We start from the raw sequence: 17,987 nt of genomic DNA on the forward strand, positions 1-17,987 counted from the left end.
ATTTGCCATTGATACAGCAAGAACATCTTTCAGAGTAGCAGCCGTGTTAGTCTGTATCCGCAAAAAGAACAGGAGTACTTGTGGCACCTTAGAGACTAACTAGCAAGAACATCGTTAACAGACAAAGTAAATGTGTGGTGAAATCAGGGCCGTCCTTAGGATTTATGGGGCCTTATGCAGTATTATTAAACTGGTGCCCCTATGTCTGACGGCAACCCAGGCTCACATGTGTATTTTAGATAAGGGTGGTCTTTTGAAGGATTTATTTAAAAAACTATATGTCTGAAGATCCAAGCATTTAAGGCTAAAGATGAATACTCATGTGCATTTAAAAATCTATGCAAGGATTTTTTAGAGATGTGATTTTATAATCTTCAGCAACACACTAATGAAATATTTTTAAAGCAAATTTTAAACTAAGGTCCTGTAGACTAACATGTTCTGAGTAAATATTACAGTTTGCACAACTGCTTTTGTCAGTAAATTCAGAAACTGACAGTATATACCTGGGGGTTGGCAAACGCCTGTTAAATGACTTCATTACCACTTGAATGGCTCTTTAACAGTTTCAATGTTGTGCTAATAGGTCTGGCAGGCTGGAAGGCTTTTTCACTTTTAAGTACTAGATCCCCTCCGGAGGGAGACTCACCAGGCTGCAGCAGCCAGCTGTGGTGGGAGCTGCAGGAAGGGTCAGATAAGAACAGGGATAGGAAGAGGCAGGAGGGTGGACACGAAGACCCAGGGGTGCCCCAAATTTTCAGGTACCCTATGCCTTGTATGCTACATATGCCTAAGGATGGCACATGGTGAAATAAAAAGATGAAAAGACAGCAAATGCCTGACACTGAAAGCTGTAACTTGCTTGTGCCTAGTGCACAAGGGGAAGTTGAAAATACAATCCCTGTAAAGCTGCCATGGCCTGGGGTCCTGCGAGTGAAAGATGTAAAAATCAAAGCAACTAATTTTTCCCAACGCGTAGGGTTTTGAAGGAGGATTAATTTGCTTGCTTCGGGCACTTTACTCCCTCTATATCCGTCACCATTCTGAATTGTACCACCTTTATGCCATCTGAATGAAAGAATCATAACCCTGCTTTTCCAAACTATGCTGGGGATATGGCACCGGGTGGCAACGGTGGGTTAGTGCCCTGGCTTTTCATCTTCAAATCCTAGTTAAATTAAAATAAATTTGGTGGCCACATTCCATCATTGTGCATATTACAAAACCACCCGATGATCTGATCTGGGTAGGAATGTCTGCTGAAGCAATAGTCAAGACTAGGCTAACAATGCAGTAACTTAAGAACAAGTTAGATGAACCCGTCAGGAATCCTGCCTCAACACAGGGGGATGGAACAGATCTCCTCTTGAGGTCCTCCCAGCCCTACACTTCTATTATTCTACCAGCAGGTTACAACACCGACCCAACTTTTTGTAGGAAGATTGCACAGACTCAGTCTGCTCTAGGTCTAGCCCAAGCCCCAGTTAGCACTCACTTTAAGGCAAACTAGATTTGCTCTCAGATTTTAACAGGGTAGGGAATCTTTGGAAAGCACACCGTGCTGTAGGCAATATGGGAAGAACAGAGGCATTTAAATACTTTGATTTTTAAATTGATTTGTCCATGAGCTTTAAAAAGAGAGAGATAGATGTGTGCTCTATGTGAGCAAGAGAGAAGCCTGGTATATTTATGACTACAATAGAACCTCAGAGTTCTGAACACAAGAGTTATGAACTGACCTGTCAACACACACCTCATTTGGAACCAGAAGTACTCAATCAGGGAGCAGTAGAGACCAAAAAAAAAAAAAAAAAGCAAATGCAGCACAGTACTGTGTTAAACATAAACTACTAAAAAAATAAAGGGAAAGCAGCATTTTTCTTCTGTGCATAGTAAAGTTTCAAAGCTATATGAAGTCAATGTTCGGTTGTAAACTTTTGAAAGAACAACCATCATGTTTTATTCAGCATTACGAACAACCTCCATTCCCAAGGTGTTCATAACTCTGAGGTTCCACTGTAGTTTAAAGAATATGAATTTCATGTTGCTACTGTGTTGCCTGCTAGTCTGTGATAACAGTGTAAAAGAAGGCATGTGGAGGCAACACATGGCACAAGAAACTGGTATATAGGTTGAGATTTTGTTGGTTGGTTGTGGTTATGAAACAGGAGGATTTGATGGACAAAATATGCCATGCTTGGGCTCTAAGGTCTCTGGGAGAAATTCTAAGTTATACTGAACTCTGTTCCTTGAGGGTTTTGATTAGTCTAGCTTCAGCCTGAACACGTTGCACAATGACGTCTTTAACCGGAGCTGTTCTCCCACAGCTGGGGCTACAAGCTTGAGGAGTTTCACAATATTTTGCAGGCAAGATTAGAAGGGTGCCATAAACTACTTCCAATAGCCTTTTTCTTTTTCTTCCTTGACCTAGACACTGGATCTTCTCAGCAGTTCAAAGTCTGTCTGTATTTTGTTTTTACTGACATCTGGAGGTATATTGATAAAAAGCTATAGTGTTGAACTAGATACCCTACAAATGTGAACAAAAGCTGTAAATGTGTCCATTCCTTAATGGTCCAATACAGCATCCTGCAGAAGTTTTGTTATTATCTGTCAGATCAGATATGTTGGCTTTACCAGCCCCTATACCGCTATTATGCCTTACACATATGTACCTTTTCTAAAAGCACCTTTCTTCCTTTAGAAAAGGCCACACCTATTATCTGGAGATGTAAGAAATGAACGTAGCAATTCTTCTTAATAGTCTTGTTAAGTTAATTATATTTTATTTGATTAGATTACTGTACAGTGTGTAGCAAGTACTGAATGGTGACAGCTTGCTTTTGCTAGTTTGATATTTTTGTTTGGGTTATGTCTTCTCTTTTTGGCAGCAAATCCTAGGTTACTATTTCGTTACCATCAGAAGGACCAGGATACAAGACTGAGTTGTTTATTTGTTTTTTTTGTCCTCATTAGTTACCATATTTATGTTTCCAATAAAACAAGCCCTCATTTTGCTTGTCATGTTTAGTCAAATATACCTGTCTCGGGCATGGATCCCTATTACCGAAGGGAAAGTCTCACCTACTTCTAATTTCAAACCCATTCATGAAGCACTGTAATGCTGCTCTAGAAAGGGATCAGACAGAGGGATCAAGGCAATGCAGCCACAGATAAGGCCTCTTCTAAATTGTCTTCAGGGCAAGCTGCTTCTTCCTTCATTAAAAGAAGATTCATTATTTTAATTCCATATTCTGATCTGGCATATGTCTGATGCTGAAATTGTGTGGATGGAAGAGACACACATACAAATCCCCATCAATGTAGCTCTTAAGGCAGATTCTAAGAAACAGATTTATGTTCACAGGAGATGGGGTGCATGGCATGACTAGTAAAACCACAGTTTGAAAGCCCCAAGGCAGAACACATTGTTACTAAGTGATCCAAATCCATCCTTCTCCTAGTCAAATGCTATTAAATGTTTACCTATTAAATATTCTATCTCAAAATACTTTCCCTCATCCCACTCCCATAACTGAGACTCCAAACGCGCTCTCATTTCAATGGCCATTTGCACTGTGTCAAAGGGATTTTATTAGAACTTGTTTTTCCATTATTAATAGTCATCATCCTTTCTTCACGTGGTGGCTGATCCTGTGCCATTTAAGCCAGTAGGAGTGTTAGCACTGATTTAATTGGGTGCACAATCAAACCCTCATACATCATCTTCCATCAGAGGACCTCAGAAGCACTTTACAAGGATTCTAAGAGTTTAACTTTCTCCCAATTTGTGTAATAAATAACCTATATTGGGACCTTTTTATTCACACCTTCACTCTCCACACAGGAGAGTTACAGCATAGCACTTTGGTTTGCACTGCGGGACTGTGTAGACATGCCCCTAGTCTCCTGATTTAGGCCCCAGACCAGCACCTACTTCTGCAGAAGCACACCCTCGTATCTGCACAAAGCCCCATTGAACTTGTAACGATGCTGGCTTTGGTGGGACCCAACTGAGAGTATCAATTCAGGACAAATTGCTTAGAGCAGGGCAGTTACAGCCCAAGACTCGGGTTCCATTGCACACCAAGGCAAACCAAACCAGCCAAACAGAGAAGACTTCGGTTTTACCCCACTGGCTAACCATAAGTCACACAAGCAATTCCCTTGGACACTCCAGTTTCCCAGTATCACCGCCAGTGCCACTCGTTATGGGGGTGGATGCAGGGCCGGTGCAAGGAAGTTTCGCGCCCTAGGCGAAACTTCCACCTTGCGCCCCCGTCCCAGCCCTGCGGCAGCTCCCCGCTCCCCCCCCCGTGGCAGCTCCCCACCCCAGCTCATCTCTGCTCCGCCTCCTCCCCAAGCACGCTGCCCCTGCTCTAATTCTCCTCCCTTCCCAGGCTTGTGGCGCCAAACAGCTGATTGGCGCCACAAGCCTGGGAGGCGGGAAAAGTGGAGCGGTGACCGCGCGCTCGGGCAGGGGGCGTAGGAATGCTGTAAAAAAAATTGGGGGCACCGCTTTTTGGCACCCCCAAATCTTGGTGCCGTAGGCAACCGCCTAGTTTGCCATAATGGTAGCACCGTCCCTGGGTGGATGGTTATGAAAACCAATACCCCAGTAAAAGAAAAAAGGTTCTCCTGATCCCAAAGGACCAAGCCCCAGACACAGGTCAATATACAAATCAGATCTTACCCACAAATCACGCTGTTGCCAATCCTTTAGAATCTAAAATCTAAAGGTTTATTCATAAAAGGAAGAAGATATAGATGAGAGCTAAAATTGGTTAAATGGAATCAATTACACACAGTAATGGCAAAGTTTTTGGTTCAGGCTTGTAGCAGTGATGGAATAAGCTGCAGGTTCAAATCAAGTCTCTGGAGTACATCCACAGCTGGGATGGGTCATTCAATCCTTTGTTCAGAGCTTCAGTTTGTAGCAAAGTCCCTCCAAAAGAAGCAGGATTGAAGACAAAATGGCGGAGTTTTCAGGGCCCTTTATATCCTCTGCCTCTGTGGATCTCTGTGGAAGATCACAGCAGCAAGATGGAGTTTGGAGTCACATGGGCAAGTCACATGTCCATGCATGACTCAGTTCTTTACAGGCCGATGCCATTGTTTACATGCTAGTTTGAACGTTCCCAGGAAAGCTCAGATGTGAATTGGTGTCTCCCAAAGTCCATTGTCAGTTAAGTGTTTCTTGATTGGGCACTTATTGAGAATAGTCCTTTCTCAAGAAGCTGACCAAATGCTTCACTGAGGCTTCTTAAAATCAAAACACATTGAGGTACAAGTACACATCCAATATTCATAACTTTAACTGCAAAAATGATACACACATACAGATAGCATAATCCTAACCAGCAAATCATAACCTTTCCATAGACACCTTACTGGACCTCCTTTGTATAAGATTTGGTGCAACTATAAGACCTTGGTTGCAACAATGATCTATATGGTCACAGTTTATGTCAGTAACATCACACCTCCAACACAAAATAGATGAGGAAGGGATGACACAAACATCGCTGACTGCATCCCAAGAGCTCCTCATCCTTGGTTCTGTCTCACTACAGCTAGTATTGGTGTATAACAGAAATGGTTTATTAAAGTTATGTTCAATAACACGACTGACTCTCTTTATAAACTCAAGGTAAAACTTGGTTAGAACAATATTGGATTGGATCTGCTCTTGCAGCATGGTTCCTGTACGTCTCATGTGATCTTGCCAAGAGCTAAAGAACATAGCTACTTTATCCATACAAGCTCTGGCAAATGTTTGGAATCCAATTCACATTAAGTCAATGTAGATATTAATGTTGTTCATAGTATAGAAATCTTGGCCTTCAGCTGTGAAAGCAATATGGTAGCGTGCCTCAGTTTCCCTTTTCCATACAGCACATCAGGTCTGGAATGTCCTTTCCCCTGTGAAAAGTTCCAATACTGTTTACAGGCATTAACTGTGAAACATCAGCATTAAAAGGCCTTTTAACATAAAGTGTGTTCTCATGTATCAGTTTTAACATATTCAAGGGATTTTCCAAAAGACTAGGCACATTGTACATTTTTACAGTTCTTGGTAATAGCAACACATTAGTTACAAAAATTACCATCAGCAATAATAATAAATTCATTGCAAGTGTACATTTACAATCATTTTTGTTATGCCACACTTTTGGCTCAATACCATTGGGGTTTGGGCCTTTTAGGGTTAACCTGTGGCTTTCCTTTGCAAAATTAAGTTTTCTTTTTCCTCCTTGTCCTGAAGGATCAAACTCTGATTTCTCTTGCTTAACAAAATTCACTGGCTGATTGGGTGTGCTTTCTTTGCTAACAGCTATTAACAAAAAGAACGAGGAGTACTTGTGGCACCTTAGACACTAACAAATTTATTTAAGGATAAGCTTTTGTGGGCTAAAACCCACTTCATCAGATGCATGCAGTGGAAAATACTACCTTGGCAGTTATCCCCCTATTTGTGTGATGAATTAATAAAGAATGCATGAATGTGAAACAACAATGACTTTATTGCCTCTGCAAGTGGTGATCGAAGGGGGAAGGGGAGGGGAGGGTGGTTAGCTTACAGGGAAGTAGAGTGAACCAAGGCGGCATGGGGGGGCGGGGAGTTCATCAAGGAAAAACAAACAGAACTTTCACACTGTAGCCTGGCCAGTCATGAAACTGGTTTTCAAAGCTTCTCTGATGCGCACCGCACCCTCCTGTACTCTGCTAACCACCCTGGTGTCTGGCTGCGCGTAATCAGCGGCCAGGTGATTTGCCTCAACCTCCCACCCCGCCATAAACGTCTCCCCCTTACTCTCACAGATATTGTGGAGCGCACAGCAAGCAGTAATAACGATGGGAATATTGGTTTCGCTGAGGTCTATCCGAGTCAGTAAACTGCGCCAGCAAGCTTTTAAACGTCCAAATGCACATTCTACCACCATTCTGCACTTGCTCAGCCTATAGTTGAAGAGCTCCTGACTACTATCCAGGATGCCTGTGTATGGCTTCATGAGCCATGGCATTAAGGGGTAGGCTGGGTCCCTAAGGATAACTATAGGCATTTCAACATCCCCAACGGTTATTTTCTGGTCAAGGAAGAAAGTCCCTTGCTGCAGCTTTGGAAACAGACCAGAGTTCCTGAAGTTGCGAGCATCCTGTACCTTTCCCGGCCATCCCATGCTGATGTTGGTGAAACGTCCCTTGTGATCCACCAGTGCTTTCAGCACCATTGAAAAGTACCCCTTTTGGTTTATGTACTCGCTGCCTTAGTGCTCCGGTGCCAAGATAGGGATATCTGTTCCGTCTATCGCCCCACCACAGTTAGGGAATCCCATTGCAGAAAAGCCATCCACTATGACCTGCACATTTCCCAGAGTCACTACCCTTGATAGCAGCAGCTCTTTGATTGCGTTGGCTACTTGGATTACAGCAGCCCACTCCAAATTGATGCCTGACTGACCGGTAGCTGTCTGGCATTGCAAGCTTCCACAGGGCTATCGCCACTCGCTTGTGAACTGTGAGGGCTGCTCTCATCTTGGTATTCTTGCGCTTCAGGGCAGGGAAAGCAAGTCACAAAGTTCCATGAAAGTAAACTTACACATGTGAAAGTTTCGCAGCCACTGGGAATCGTCCCAGACATGCAACACTATGCGGTCCCACCAGTCTGTGCTTGTTTCCCCGGCCCAGAATCAGCGTTCCATGGCATGAACCTTCCCCATTAACACCATGATGTCCACATTGCCAGGGCCCGTACTTTGAGAGAAGTCTGTGTCCATGTCCTTATCACTCTCGTCACCACACTGCTGTCGCCTCCTCGCCTGGTTTTGCTTTTGTAGGTTCTGGTTCTGCATATACTGCAGGATAATGCACGTGGTGTTTACAGCGCTCATAATTGCGGCGGCGATCTGAGCGGGCTCCGTGCTTGTCGTGCTATGGCATCTGCACTGAAAAAAGGCACGAAATGATTGTCTGCTGTTGCTCTGACGGAGGGAGGGGCACCCATGTCTGCCCAGGCGCCCCTTACCAACCTCACCAAGGTCGGCTAAAAGAGCACCCAGGAGACGACGACGACGGCTACCAGTCGTAATGCACCATCTGCTGCCAAAAGGCAATGAGCTGCTGCTGTGCAGCAATGCAGTGCCACGTCTGCCAGCACCCAGGAGACGTACAGTGATGGTGAGCTGAGCGGGCTCCATGCTTGCCGTGGTATGGTGTCTGCACGGGTAACCCAGGAAATAAGGCTTGAAACGATTGTCTGCCGTTGCTTTCACGGAGGGAGGGAGGGGGGGCCTGATGACATGTACCCAGAACCACCCATGACAATGTTTTTGACCCATCAGGCATTGGGAGCTCAACCCAGAATTCCAGTGGGCGGCGGAGACCGCGGGAACTGTGGGATAGCTACCACAGTGCATTGCTCCGGAAGTCGACGCTAGCCTCGGTACTGTGGACACACTCCGCCGAGTTAATGGTCTTAATGGTCTTGAGTGGGGACACACACAATCGACTGTATAAAATCGATTTCTAAAAAATCAACTTCTATAAATTCGACCTAATTTCGTAGTGTAGACATACCCTAAGACACTAACTGGTTGCAACCTAGTTACAGTGCCATTCTTCCTAGCAGACACAAACTTCCTAGCAGACACATTCCCTTCCTGGGCTTTAGTTGAATCCAGAACCAACTTTGAGACAACTGCCTTATCCTCAACCATCACAGGCTAAAAGGCACCTTCTGTCTGCTTTACAGACAAAGAAGAGCTGGAGAAACCTTTCCCTTTAACAGACACACAGCTTGGGATATTCTTTCCCTTATCCCAGCACACAGGGCTGTTCACAGATAACTACTTGGAGGCTCGGGTAGCTCCCTCCATAGGCAGGTCATTACCCCAACACACACAGGCACATTTCCTTCACTGTCACAATTCTCCACACAAGTAACAGGTAAGGTATAGGGATACTTATTTTCCACTATCCTGGTCTTCCCAAACTGCTGATTAGACAAAGCCATCAGCTCACAAGGCTGCCTAGGCTCATCCAAACTTTCCTTACCAGGCACATTGCCACTCCCAACAGATAAACTGTTGCTCTTCTCACTATACTGAGCTACTTCCAGCAAATCACAGTTACCCTTTTCAGGTTCACTTTTATAAGCTGTACTAGCCAACAATCCATTACCCATCAAAAATCTACCCTTTCCTTCCTCAGTTAGGGCTTTAACCTGACCATCCACTTTAATCTGCTCCTGAGAAACATTTTCCTGACCAATGAGATCTTTCTGCTCTTGATCTAATTCCAGATTCACTTCTGAGACATTAGACAGACATTCAGAAACTTCATTCACAGACAAACAGCTATTTGCCACCTTTCCCTGGTTAGAGTCGCCCGCTCCCTGGCCATAGCAAAACTGGTTAGACACAGAGAACTGCTCAGCGTAGTACAACATACCAACATTGTTATAAACTGGACTTTCAAGAGGATACAGTTTCTGCTGTTCTTCCGTTGTTTTTTTGACTTGGAGCTGAAGTCTGGCAGTATCTTGTTGCATCTGGCGAACCCTCTCCTCAGCAGCGAGCAGCTCAATACGCTCCCTACAAGCCCTTTCCTCTCTCTCAGCGTCCTCTTTTTCCAATTCAGCCATTCTTTCTTTAGCTTTTCTCTGTCTTTCAGCAGCTTCCTTCTCCAGCTGGGCCAAGGCTTGCTTCTCTCGCATTCAAATTTCTGCCAGTTTTTGTTCATGTTCAAACTGCAGGCTGTCTCTCAGGGCTTGCAGTTTCATTGCTTCTGCTGATGCTTTCTGGCTCATGGTCACTGATCTTTAACCATCAAAACTCTCAATACCAAAATTCAAATTTGGATAGCGTGGGGTTTTGAGCCAAAGCTTAAATGACCTGGTTCTGTGGACGACTACGCCACTGTAACGATGCTGCCTTTGGTGGGACCCAACTGAGAGTATCAATTCAGGACAAACTGCTTAGAGCAGGGCAGTTAAAGCACAAGGCTGGGGTTACTCTGCACACCAAGGCAAACCAAACTAGCCAAACAGAGAGGACTTCGGTCTCACCCCACTGGCTAACCATAAGTCATACAAGCAATTCCCTTGGACACTCCAGTTTCCAAGTATCACCACCAGTGCCACTCGTTATGGGGGCAGATGGTTATGAAAACCTATACCCCAGTAAAAGAAAATAAATTCTCCCAATCCCAAAGGCCAAGCCCCAGACACAGATCAATATACAAATCAGATCTTACCCACAAATCACGCTGTTGCCAATCCTTTAGAATCTAAAATCTAAAGGTTTATTCATAAAAGGAAGAAGATATAGATGAGAGCTAAAATTGGTTAAATGGAATCAATTGCACACAGTAAAATGGCAAAGTTCTTGGTTCAGGCTTGTAGAATCATAGATTATTAGGGTTGGAAGGGACCTCAGGAGATCATCTAGTCCAACCCCCCGCTCAAAGTAGGATCAATCCCCAACTAAATCCCCAAATGGCCCCCTCAAGGATTGAGCTCACAACCCTGGGTTTAGCAGGCCAATGCTCAAACCACTGAGCTATCCCTTGTAGCATTGATGGAATAAGCTGCAGGTTCAAATCAAGTCTCTGGAGTATATCCACAGCTGGGATGGGTCATTCAATCCTTTGTTCAGAGCTTCAGTTTGTAGCAAGGTTCCTCCAGAAGAAGCAGGATTGAAGACAAAATGGCGGAGTTTTCAGGGCCCTTTATATCCTCTGCCTCTGTGGATCTCTGTGGAAGATCACAGCAGCAAGATGGAGTTTGGAGTCACATGGGCAAGTCACATGTCCATGCATGACTCAGTTCTTTACAGGCCGACGCCATTGTTTACATGCTAGTTTGAACGTTCCCAGGAAAGCTCAGATGTGGATTGGTGTCTCCCAAAGTCCATTGTCAGTTAAGTGTTTCTTGATTGGGCACTTATTGAGAATAGTCCTTTCTCAAGAAGCTGACCAAATGCTTCACTGAGGCTTCTTAGAATCAAAACACATTGAGGTACAAGTACATAGCCAATATTCACAACTTTAACTACAAAAATGATACACACATACAGATAGCATAATCACAACCAGCAAATCATAACCTTTCCATAGACACCTTACTGGACCTCCTTTGTATAAGATTTGGTGCAACTATAAGACCTTGGTTGCAACAATGATCTATACGGTCACAGTTTACATCACAGAACTCCATTGGTACTTAATAATATAATAATAATAATAATATATAATATATGGAGATATACCTAATCTCATAGAACTGGAAAGGACCCCGAAAGGTCATCTTAAGCTATGCCTACACTACAGAGCTTACAGCAGCACATGTATTTAATCTGCCTGTTAGGTAGGTAAGTGCTACTACCCCCATTTTACAGCTGGAAAACTGAGGCATACTAAGATATTTAGGCTCCTAACGTCCATTGATTTCAAATTAGGAGCCTAAATACCTTTGTGGATCTGGGCCAGAGAGGCTACATGAGTTGCCCAATGTCACAAAGGAAGTCTGTGGTAGAGCAGAGAGTTAAACCCAGGTCTCCAAAGTCAAAAAGCTAGTGCCCTAACCACTGGCCCATCCTTCCGCTCCATCTAGATCAGCAAGTCTTCTATTTCCAGTGTTTTCTTCACTCACCAGAAACCACAAGTCAACACAGGATTGCCAAGCTAGCCAATATTTTTTTTTAAAAACATGCGTTTTGTTATAGGCTGCCAACAGAACTATGCTTCCATCTTTGCGTTGTACTAAACATTGTTTGGTAAAAGAAGATTCAGACAGTGGTTTAACTGTAGTGCACGTTTGTTCTCAATCTTAAAGTCATATTCAGAGTTTAAGGCCAGCAAGGACCATGAGATCATCCAGGCTGACCTCCTGTATATCAACACTTCATGCCATTATCTAGTTACCTCTGTACTGAGCCCAGTCACTTTGTTTGGCTAAAGCATACCTTCCAGAAAGGCATCTAGTCGACCTGAAGACATCCAAACACGGAGAATCCACCATTTCCCTTGATAAGTTTGTTCCAACTGTTGAACACCGTTACACTTAAGAATTTGCGCTTAATTTCTCATTTTAAATTTTTCTGGCTTCAGCTTCCAGACATCGGTTCTTGTTCTGCCTTTGTCTGCTAGATTAAAGAGTCCGTGAGAACTCAGTATTCTCACCCCATGAAGGCACTTGTACACTGTAATCAAGTTCTTCTTGATCTTTTGGATAAGACAAACAAATTAAGCTCTTTATGTCCCTTACTAAAAGGCTTTGTCTCCAGCCCTCAAATCATTTTTGTGACTGTCCAATTTTTCTGCTATCTTTTTAAAATGTAGACACCAGAACTGTATACAATATTTCAGTATTGGCGTCACCAGCGCCATATACAGAGATAAAATCACTTCCCTCCTCGTACTCACAACTCCTCTGTTTATACACCCAAGGATCATATTTGCTTTTTTGCCACGACACTGGGAGCTCATGTTCAGTTGGTTGTCTGCTATGACCCCAAACCCTTTTCAGTCACTGTTTTCCAGGTTGCAGTCCCCCTATTCTATGGGTATGACCTGAATTCCTTGTTCCCAGATGTATAACTTTGCATTTGGTTGTGTTATACGTCATTTTGTTTGACTGGGCCCAGCTTACCAAACAATCTGGATTGCTCTGTATGACTGTCTGTCAACATCATTTACCACTCCGCCAATCTTTGTCATCTACAAATTTTATCAGAAGTGATTTTACAGTTACTTCCAGATCATTGATGAAAATTCTTCACTGTGTTGGGCCTAGTACCAATCCCCGCATAACCCTCCATTCAGTGATGACTACCCATTGACAACTATTTTTTGGTATCTGTCAATTAGCTAATTCTTAACCCATTTAATGTATGTTTCACTGATATTGTATAATGTCAATTCTTTCACCGGAATGTTGTGCAGTACTAAATCAAATAACCTTACAAAAGTCTAAGCATATTATATCTATGCAGTTATTTTTATCAACCAAACTTGTAATTTCACCAAAGAATGAAATCAGCTTTGCGTGACAAGACCTACTTTCATAAAATCCTGTTGACTGGCATTAGTTATATTCCTAGCCTTTATTAAATTAATTCTTTATCAATTGAATCCTCTATCAGCATTTTCATTATTTTGGAACCCTGGTTCCAAAACATGTCAAAATATGCCACTTTTAAAAATTATAGTGAAAAAAAGGAAGACATCAGGCCAGGAGATCCCAGTGTAAATATCTGTACTGTTCCAAAATCTTTACAATAACTACAAAATGTCAGACCAACCACAAGGCAGCTGGAACCGTCTTATCAGAAATCTCATTGTAAACTGGCTTCTCAGGCTGGTTTGATAAAATGCCAGTGAATTTTAGGTCATTCGGTGGTGAAAGTACACACGACATGTCTTTTAAAATAACTTATTTTGTGTTTTTTATTTTTAATGTCTGCAGTAGACAGGAGTTTCCCTATAACTTGTAATAATCATGGCAAATCACTGAAGATGGCAATATGTGCCAGTGTGCCCCCATAGTTTTTCCCTCACAACTTCAATTTTGGTTATTGCTGCTAAACCACCAAACACAGCTGGGCAGAAAACAGAATTTCTTTCCTGTGAAAAACTGAGGGGTTTTTTTGCGCGGGGGGGGGGGGGGGGGAGGAGAAGTATCCTGATTTGGTATGAAAACTCTAAACCCCTCCCCCCCCCCACCCCTTTTTTTTTTTTTTTTTTTAAAGAAAGTAAATCCAGAGAAATTCCATGTCAGGAGAACCGAAACTTTCCTTCTCCTGCCTGGTGTGCAGGTGGGCTGCCTGGTTCCCTGACCTGGCAGGCAGGCGAAGAACCAGTTAAACAGAGGAGCTGGCCAGCCCAGGGAAATAGCTAGTCGGGGATCCAGAGATACCGGGAACCCTGAGAGCCCACGAGTAATCCATCTGGCAAGTGAGCTGGCCACCAACCAGTTAATGTTGAAAGTGGAATCAATGACATCAATGTGTTCCCACGGAATGTTTTGGTTCTGTTGAATCAGCATTTTCAGATGGAAAAACTTCTGTCAGAACGAACAGGAGTACTTGTGGCACCTTAGAGACTAACAAATTTATTAGAGCATAAGCTTTCGTGGGCTACAACCCACTTCTTCGGATGCATATAGAGTGAAACATATATTGAGGAGATATATATACACACATACAGAGAGCATGAACAGGTGGGAGTTGTCTTACCAACTCTGAGACGCCAATTAAGTAAGAGAAAAAAACTTTTGAAGTGATAATCAAGATAGCTCAGTACAGACAGTTTGATAAGAAGTGTGAGAATACTTACAAGGGGAGATAGATTCAATGTTTGTAATGGCTCAGCCATTCCCAGTCCTTATTCAATCCTGAGTTGATTGTTTCTAGTTTGCATATCAATTCCAGCTCAGCAGTCTCTCGTTGGAGTCTGTTTTTGAAGTTTTTCTGTTGTAAGATAGCCACTGGCAGGTCTGTCATTGAATAGCCAGACTGGTTAAAGTGTTCTCCCACTGGTTTTTGAGTATTATGATTCCTGATGTCAGATTTGTGTCCATTAATTCTTTTGCGTAGAGACTGTCCGGTTTGGCCAATGTACATGGCAGAGGGGCATTGCTGGCACATGATGGCATATATCACATTGGTAGATGTGCAGGTGAACGAGCCCCTGATGGTATGGCTGATGTGATTAGGCCCTATGATGATGTCACTTGAATAGATATGTGGACAGAGTTGGCATCTGTCAGAACATTTTTGACCAGCTTCACACTGCTGGCAAACAAACTTCCCAACTGTATCAACATTTCTTTATTCACCAATCTATAGCTACGTTTGCACTCTTTGTTATTAAGGTCATGAACCAAGTAAGAGCACTGATGCAGATTTAACCCTTATTTTTCTGCCGAGTCATCTTCAATGCTCTTTCAACCAACCGTACCAGCTCAGATTGAGCAAAGAATTACAGCTGGAGGAGTAAAGACACTTAAAGTTGTATGAGCATTTCCATTAGAAACCCCCTATCTATTTTTAATCCTTCTTAACATTCAAAAACTTTCACCTTTCAGGATGAAATTCTGCATGCTTAACTTTTCCCTGAGGACAATATTTGTTTGTAAAGTTTGGGATTAGCAGCCAAGGATAATGGACATGGGGAGAATAAAAACAAACACTTTTCCCCATCGTGAAAAAGAGGGCTTGCAGAGTTTGTTCTGAACAGCTCTAGCACTGTGTCAGTGTAGCACTCTATTGCTGGGAGTTTGAAAGTGAATTTGGCATGAAAAAAAGCCCTTAGGGAAGAAGAGTACTTTTTTATTTCCCAGTGAATGTCTGTCTTGAATTGGCTGGAGTTACCCGTCTTTGAACAGCAAACCTTATTTACGTACAGTAGGACGTGGTGTACACTGCTAGCAGTTTTTACAATTGTTGACAAATTGTACTTAGGCCTCAATGAGACAAGCCCACCCTACAAGTTCCACTTCATGAAAATTGCTCCAAAGCATGTCTGAACTGATTGCTAAATTTTCTCAGAAACTCAAGAAAAGACAAAAGGTATTGTTGTTATTCTCAACAATTCCACAGAATACAAAGTTCACACAATTCAAATCCAGTCTAGGGCATAAGGTCAGAAAGTCCTGGGTTCCAGACTCATCTCTTCCACTGATTGGTCTTCAATCTGGTGTTTTTCTTAGACCTCCAGTTCCTCAAATCCTGGGATCGGGTAGGACTCTCAGTTTTTATTTTAAAACATTTCGAGTCCGTTTCTGCTTGAATGGCAAAACTGCCAGTGACTTCTATGCAAACAATCCTTCTTATTTCATTTACAGACTTTCTATTTTTCTGAGAAAAACATTTTGTTTGGGTCCCTCCCCCACCATAAAGAACTGGACACATCAACAGAATAGTTTGTAGTTTACTCTCAAGAAAATGCATATTTGCCCTTTTCTTCTGAGATGCCAAGTGTATGCATGTGGGTGGAATACCGGAAACATACAACAATGCAGCTGGAGACGGTATTTGGGGTCTGAACTTTTACAGAAGCAAGATTGTGTTTTCTTATGTAAGTAAACTGAAATTGGTCCTTTTGCGTTTTCCAAGCTCAGTTTCTAGTTTCCCAGTGTTGGCCCTGCTTTTCACTTAGGTGAAGTCCACGCACCCCTTACAAATAAAGCATTGTCTTGAATGAGTGCCACCAACTTTTGTAGAATCTAAACTTTCATTTATGGTTGCTAACAAACCCAGATAGAAACTGAGTTTAAACAAGTGCAGTGATGTCCTCCTTGGGCTACACAGACAGAGCTTCAGTGCCTATGCTGATGCTCTGAGCTTTGCCAAGCTATCGCACAGTGAAGGAGTTTGGTCTGCTCTCACTGCTTCAAAGACATGTACCAGAGCTCGTTACTGAAGAGGAAAGGATTAAAAAAATGCAAATAGGGGGGTGGGTGGAGGGGGGAGGATAGAGTAGCAGAGACCTCAATCACAGCAGCCAGGAGGCTGAGGGAGGGATGCAGTACTGAGATCCCCAACACCCATCCTCAGACCAGCCAGGCGTCTTTGGAGTAGGAAGAACACAGTGAGACAATGTGACTTCCCCATCCAGAGTCAGAGAAGGTTCTGAGTGGAGGTGTCACAGAGTCACCAGGCGAGGCTCTGGAACTACTCCATATGAAACCAGTAAGGACTCTGGGGGAACATTCCTCCTCTCTGTGAGCATACTGTCTCCAGGGCAAGAAGCTTACACAGCTTTGATCTTCCAGGGCCTGACCTCGGAGCATTCAGCGTCCCTTTTTCACACTGTGCGCTTCCCACAGCGAGTCTGCAGGTGGGGTTCCTGGGGAAGCCAAAGGCCCCTGCACCCCAACTCCACAGTCAGATGTGACTCTCAGCCAGCCAGTAAAACAAAAGGTTTATTAGATGACAGGAACACGGTCTAAAACAGAGCTTGTAGGTACAGAGAACAGGACCCCTCCGTCAGGTCCATCGTGGGGGGGTTAGGGAGCCCAGGACCCAGTTCTGGGCCTCCCTCCATTTCCTCAGCCAGCTCTAAACTGAAACTACCTCCTGCCTCTCCTCTGGCCTTTGTCTATTTTACAGGCCAGGAGGCCACCTGATCTCTTTGTTCTCCAACACCTTCAGTTGGCACTTTGCAGAGGAGAAGGGGCCCAGGCAGGGCTGGATTACCCAATAGGCAGACTAAGCACATGCTTAGGGCACCAGCAAAGCAGGGGGCACCAAAAAAAATGAGATTTTTTTTTTTAAATTGATATAATTGATACACTTGAAGCTCATATGAAGAGGAGAGGTGAAGTGTATAAAGTATCAAGTAGATTTTCTTTTCTAAATGATATGGACTTACCTGACGAACAATATTCATAACGTTCCCAAAAGCTAGTTGACTCATACCCTGTTGACTTGAACATGAATCTCCGTGGAGAAGTATGGCAGTTCCACTGTTATATGCGCGCAAAGTTTAATGAAACAGGAAAAATGAAATTCAGTCACATTGATCTTCATGACACAATATTGAAAGATGGAATACAATGTGTATTTCCAAATGTAGAGATCGCACTATGTATTTTTCTAACATTGATGATTACTAACTGCTCCGCAGAACGCTCTTTTTCTCAGCTGAAAAGAATAAAAAACCCTCAGAGAACAACAATGTGTCAGGACAGACTTGATTCACTTTCCCTAATGTGTATGGAAGCGGACATGCTTCGTTGAGTCAGCTTCGATGAACTTGTCCATAATTTTGCAATCAGAAAATCTAGAAAGAAGCTATTTTAATTTCAGCATACATGTAAGTTTTGTGTCATTTTGAAAAATAAAATTTTATTTTACGGTATAGTATTGTTTTTATTTTGAATTACATATGGGGGGGGCACCATAATCTTTTCAGTGCTGAGAACCTCTAAAGGTCTTAATCTGACCCTGGGCCCAGGCCATCAGTTGCTAGGAGACAGGGTGTCG

The sequence above is a fragment of the Terrapene carolina genome, unplaced genomic scaffold, assembly GCF_002925995.2.
Source record: "Terrapene carolina triunguis isolate 2854851 unplaced genomic scaffold, T_m_triunguis-2.0 Scaffold24, whole genome shotgun sequence".
NCBI lineage: Eukaryota > Metazoa > Chordata > Testudines > Emydidae > Terrapene > Terrapene triunguis.